The sequence below is a fragment of the Pelophylax lessonae genome, assembly GCF_965119305.1.
Source record: "Pelophylax lessonae genome assembly, chromosome: 11".
NCBI lineage: Eukaryota > Metazoa > Chordata > Amphibia > Anura > Ranidae > Pelophylax > Pelophylax lessonae.
In genome coordinates, this window is record NC_138778.1 from 50660537 (window position 1) to 50666606 (window position 6070).

At 48.4% G+C, this 6070-nt stretch overlaps 1 protein-coding gene across 1 annotated transcript in view; it reads left to right on the forward strand.

Moving 5' to 3' along the window:
* The first annotated feature begins 1414 nt into the window (after nt 1-1414).
* The window catches only part of CHD6 (chromodomain helicase DNA binding protein 6), a 239720-nt gene continuing 235064 nt past the window's right edge, over nt 1415-6070 (forward strand). Inside the window, exon 1 of the mRNA XM_082271900.1 lies at nt 1415-1506. The gene's annotated coding sequence lies outside the window, so the exon portion shown is untranslated. The remainder of the gene's footprint in view (nt 1507-6070) is intronic.

Below are 6070 nucleotides of genomic sequence, written 5' to 3' on the forward strand. Positions count from 1 at the left end.
AGACATATCCTTTGCGCCCATGGCCAGCCTGGATCAGAAATACCCCTTGTGCCCACTGCCAACCTACAGCAGACATACCCCTTGTGTGCATTGTCAGGTTGGATCAGACATAGCTCCTGTGCCTATTGCAAATCTGAATTTGATGCCCCCTTGTGCCCACTGCCAGCCTGAATTAGACGTACCCCATGTGCCCACTGAAAATCTGAATTAGACATACTCCTTGTGCCCACTACCAGCCTGAATTAGGCATACCCCATTTGTCTATTGCCATCCAGTAAGAGACATGGATCTGACATACTACTTTGTGCCCACTGTAAAGCTGTGACAGACATACCCCTTGTGCCCACTGGCAGCAGACTTACCCCTTGTGCCCACTGCCAACCTGCAGCAGACATACCTCTTGTGCCCACTGCCAACCTGCAGTAGACAATCAAAACATACCCCTTTGTGCCCACTGTCAAGCTGTGGCAGACATACCCCTTGTGCCCACTGGCAGCAGATATTCCCCTTGTGCTCACTGTCAAGTCGATCGGATGTATCTCGTGTCTATTGCCAATCTGAATTAGGCCCCCCTTTGTGCCCACTGTCAAGCTGAATTAGACATACCCCATGTGCCCTCTGCCAACCTGAATTAGACATACCCCATGTGCCCTCTGCCAACCTGAATTAGACACCCACCTTGTGCCCACTGCCAAACTGCAGCAGACATACCCCTTGTGCCCACTGCCAACCCAGATGGTACATATCCCATGTGCCCATTGCCAACCTGGATTAGACATACCCCTTGTTCCCACTGCCAACCTGCAGCAGACATACCCCTTATACCCACTGCAAACCTGAATTAGACACCCACCTTGTGCCCACTGCCAAACTGCAGCAGACATACCCCTTGTGCCCACTGCCAACCCAGATGGTACATATCCCATGTGCCCATTGCCACCCTGGATTAGACATACCCCTTGTCCCCATACAGTGACATGACATGTATTGGGAGGTGTGCTTCCCAAGCACATGCCATCTCTATGCAGCACCAGGCTACCCAGCAGCCCTCAGTTATTTCCCAGTATACCTGGGGGCTGCATGCTCTGAAATGCATGATAGAGATTAGTATGAAGCTAGCAGGAAAAAGCAGCTCAAATATCCAGCAGGACCCCCCCTGAGTCCCCCCTCCTCCTCCCCCTTGTCTCACACACTGCACCCCCCTTCATGTCACCCCCCTTTTCCCCCGCTCAGCCAATCACAGAGCACATCTCATCCATGCAAATAGCAGCACAATGGAGCAAAGCAATAACCACGCCGCAACCAGCCTTGAAACGACCACCACTTGTTTGACAAGCCACTGACCAATCAGCGGCGAGCCTCTGTGCGGCCTGCCAGGCAGCCGACCAATGAGCGCGGAGGGGAGGCGTTCCCCGGCCAGGTTAGGGTGTCCTTGCAGGGTGTCTTGTGCTAAACTTCACCAAATAATAGCTGTTTGTATTTTGGCTGCAGCAGTGGCCATTTTAGGTAAGTTCTCCTCTTAACTTTTAATTTGCGGCGTCTCCGCTAGTTTATAGGCCGCGGTGGAGCCGTGTCAGCCCTCCATCCCCTTCCTGGGCATCTCTTATGAATGAAACTGTGATTTTTTCCCCCTTTGCTTATTGTGTGTGTGTGTGCTTCCCAGGGAGGAAAGAGGGGGGGGTGCCTGTAAACGTGTCCACCTCGGGAGGGGTGCCGGTCCTTATCTTCTATCCGGGCTATATGGTATTTAACCCCTCCTCCTCCGTTTTCCTTCCCCTAGTTCCCTCGCAGGGTTTTGTATTTGGGGTTTCCAGGATTCGCCCCCCCCTTTCATGCCCCTTATGGTTCTGCCCACTGCACTGAAGCGTGTGGTGTGGGCAGTACCAAGTGGGGGAGGAGTAGGGGGGGAGAGAGCTGAAAGGGCATGAAAATGCTCAAATAGGAATGGCTTCATAGAGCAAGGCATGCAGCTGCGTGAAGGTGTTGCAGCTGAGGGATTGATCTGTGTATGGTGGGGGGTGCAGAATGCAAATGATTCTAATCACACGTGTGCCAGGCTGCATGTGTGTATGTACTGCAGATTGTTGTGTGCCACAGACTGTTGTCATCTGCACATAGATACCTGTTCAGGCCTACAGCTCCTGCCTCACGTAGAAACTCAAACAGCTGCAAGCCTGTGGTTGGATTCACGCTGTGTGTGCTGCGTCTAGCGTGCGTTCATGTGCGCTTGCGTTCTGAGTTTTTTTCCCTGCGCAAAAGCCGGTGAAATACCTTTCCTTTTCCCTAAAGTGTGTTGTACCGCAGCCGCTGGCGTGCGTTGTAAATATAAATGGTGCAGGCCTGTGGTTGGGTTCACTCTGTGTGCCTGCGTCTAGCGTGCGTTCGTGTGCGCTTGCATGCTGCGTTTTTTTCCCCCCTGCGCAAAAGAAGCCAAAATACTTATCGCTTATTGCGTTGTACCCCAGCCGTTGGGGTGCATTGTAAAAGATAATTGGTGCAAGCCTGTGGTTGTGTTCACGCTGTATCCGCTGAGTCTAGCGTGCGTTGATGTGCGCTTGCATGCTGTGTTTTTTTTCCCCCCTGCGCAAAAGAAGCCAAAATACTTATCGCTTATTGCGTTGTACCCCAGCCGTTGGGGTGGGGTGCATTGTAAAAGATAAATGGTGCAAGCCTGTGGTTGGGTTCACGATGTGTGTGCCGCGTCTAGCGTGCGTTGATGTGCGCTTGCATGTTGCATTTTTTTTCCCCTGCACAGAAGATGCTGAAATTCCTTTCCCTTAAAGTGCATTGTACCGCAGCCACTGGCGTACATTGTAAAGTAAAAGATAAATGGCGCAAGCCTGTAGTTGGGTTCACACTGTGTCCAGCGTGCGTTGATGTGCGCTTGTGTTTTTTCCCCTGCACAGAAGATGCTGAAATACCTTTCCTTTCCCTTAAAGTGCATTTTACCGCTGGCGTACATTGCAAAGTAAAAGATAAATCGCGCAAGCCTGTAGTTGGGTTCACACTGTCTAGCGTGCGTTGATATGCGCTTGCGTTGTGAGTTTTTTTCCCTGCGCAGAAGAAGCCTAAATACTTTTCCTTAAAGTGTGTTGTACCGCAGCTTCTGGCATGCCTTTTAAGAGAGAAATGGTGCAAGCCTGTGTTTGGATTCATGCTGTGTGCGCTGTGTCTAGCGTGCGTTGTTGTGCGCTTACATGCTGTTTTTTTTTTTTTTTTTTTTTTCTCCCCCTGTGCAGAAGAAGCCAAAATACTTTTCCTTTCCCTTAAAGTGTGTAGCACCGCAGCCACTGGCGAACGTTGTAAAAGTGAAATGATCCAAGCCTGTGGTTGGGTTCACACTTTGTACACTGTGTCTAGCGTGCGTTGATGTGCGCTTGTATTGTGAGTTTTTTTTCCAGCACAGAAGAAGCCGAAATACCTTTCCCTAAAGTGCATTGTAAAAGATAATTGGTGCAAGCCTATGGTTGTGTTCACGCTGTATCCGCTGAGTCTAGCGTGCGTTTGCATGCTGCGGTTTTTTTCCCCTGCGCAGAAGAAGCTGAAATACCTTTCCTTTCCCTTAAATTGCATTGTCCTGCAGCCTCTGGCATGTGTTGTAAAAGATAAATGGTGCAAGCCTGTGGTTGGGTTCACGCTGTGTGTGCCGCGTCTAGCGTTCGTTGATGTGCGCTTGCATGTTGCATTTTTTTTCTCCTGCACAGAAGAAGCTGAAATACCTTTCCTTTCCCTTAAAGTGCATTGTACTGCAGCCGCTGGCGTACATTGTAAAGTAAAAGATAAATCGCGCAAGCCTGTAGTTGGGTTCACACTGTCTAGCGTGCGTTGACGTGCGCTTGTGTTTTTTTTTCCCTGCGCAGAAGAAGCCGAAATACCTTTCCTTAAAGTGTGTTGTACCGCAGCTGCTGGCATGCCTTGTAAGAGATAAATAGTGCGAGCTTGTGGTTGGGTTCCCGCTGTGTGCGCTGCATCTAGCGTGCGTTGCTGTGCACTTGCATGCTGTGTTTTTTTTTTTTCCCCCTGTACAGAAGAAGCCAAAATACTTTTCCTTTCCCTTTAAAGTGTGTAGTACCCCAGCCGCTGGCGAACGTTGTAAAAGATAAATCGTGCAAGCCTGTGGTTGGGTTCACACTTTGTACACTGTCTAGCGTGCGTTGATGTGCGCTTGTATTGTGAGTTTTTTTTTCCTGCGCAGAAGAAGCCGAAATACCTTTCCTTTCCCTAAAGTGCATTGTAAAAGATAATTGGTGCAAGCCTGTGGTTGTGTTCACGCTTTATCCGCTGTGTCTAGCATGCGTTGGTGTGCGCTTGCATGCTGCGTTTTTTTTTTTTTTTCCCCTGCGCAGAAGAAGCCGAAATGCATTTCCTTTCCTTTTAAATTGCATTGTCCTGCAGCCTCTGGCAAGCTTTGTAAAAGATAATTGGTACAAGCCTGTGGTTGGGTTCACGCTGTGTCTAGCATGCGTTGGTGTGCGCTTGCATGCTGCGTTTTTTTCCCCTGCGTGAAAAAGCCGTAATACCTTTTGCCTTAAAGTGCGTTGTACCACAACTGCTGGCGTGCGTTGTAAAAGATAAATGGTGCAAGCCTGTGGTTGGGTCCACGATGTGTGCGCTGCGTCTAATGCACGCTTGCATGCTGCATTTTTTTCCCCTGCGCAGAAGAAGCGAAATACCTTTCCTTTACCTTAAAGTGCATTGTACCTGATCTGCTGGAGTGCGTTTGAAAAGATAAATAGTGCAAGTCTGTGGTTGGGTTCACGCTGCGTCGATGTGTGCTTGCATGCTTTTTTTTTCCCCTGTGCAGAAGAAGCCAAAATATCTTTCCTCCCTTAAAGTGCATGGTACCGCTGGCGTGCGTTGTAAAAGATAAATGATGAAATGATGTAAGCCTGTGGTGGTTTTCACACTGCGCACCCTGTGTCTAGCATGCTGCCCTTGCATGCTGCATTTTTCCCATGCGCAGAAGAGGCCAAAATACCTTTCCTTTCCCTTTAAAGTGATTGTAAGCAATCACCTTGTAAAACAAGCCATTCAGTTTACAATAGAAATGAAAGTCAAAACATTTTTGTATAGATAAAAAAAAAAAAAAAAAAAAAAGAAAACTCCTCCCCCCCCTTTTTTTTATAAGGTGATCACATTCCCCCTGTTCCCAGCTGCATAAGTGCTGGGGGGAGGAGAAGCAGCAGTACACTGAGCTTCCCGGTGGCTCTTCAGCGGGGGCGTGTCTAGACAAGTATGGTCATTAGAGGAGAGTACATTGGGTTCCCAGCACAGATAGAGAACTGACCATGCGATGTTCTGTTTACTGTGGTCAGTTTTTATTATGAAAGCAGAGGGACTGCTTTACAGGGATTTTATACAAAGGAAGCAATACAAAGAGAACGGGATACTTTATCATACAAGTACATGGTACAGCAGACACATATCAGGAATAGAGATGTGTTGCGGTAACAAATGCTTTAAAGTGTGTTGTACTGCAGCCACTGGTGTGCATCTGTAAAAGATAAATGGTGCAAGCCTGTGACTGGATTCACGCTGTGTACACTGCGTCTAGCATGCGTTGATGTGCGCTTGCATTGTGTGTGGTTTTTTTTTTTTTCCCCTGTGCAGAAGAAGCCAAAATACCTTTCCTTTCCCTAAAGTACGTTGTAAAAGATAAATGGTGCAAGCCTGTGGTTGGGTTCACACTTTGTACACTAGCATGCGTTGATGTGCGCTTGTTCCCATGATTTTTTTATTTTTTTCTGCGCAGAAGAAGGCGAAATACCTTTTCTTTCCCTAAAGTGCGTTGTAAAAGCTAATTGGTGCAAGCCTGTGGTTGGGTTCACGGTGTATGCGCTAAGTCTAGCATGCGTTGATGTGCGCTTTCATGCTGCGGTATTTTCCCCTGCGCAGAACAAGCCAAAATACCTTTAATTTCCCTTAAAGTGCGTTGTAGAGCACCCGCTGGCGTGTCTTGTAAAAGATAAATAGCATGAGCCTGTGGCTGGGTTCACTCTGTGTGCACTGCGTATAGCGTGCTTTGAGGTGCGCTTACCTGTTGCATTTTTTTCCCCCTGGGCAGTAGAAG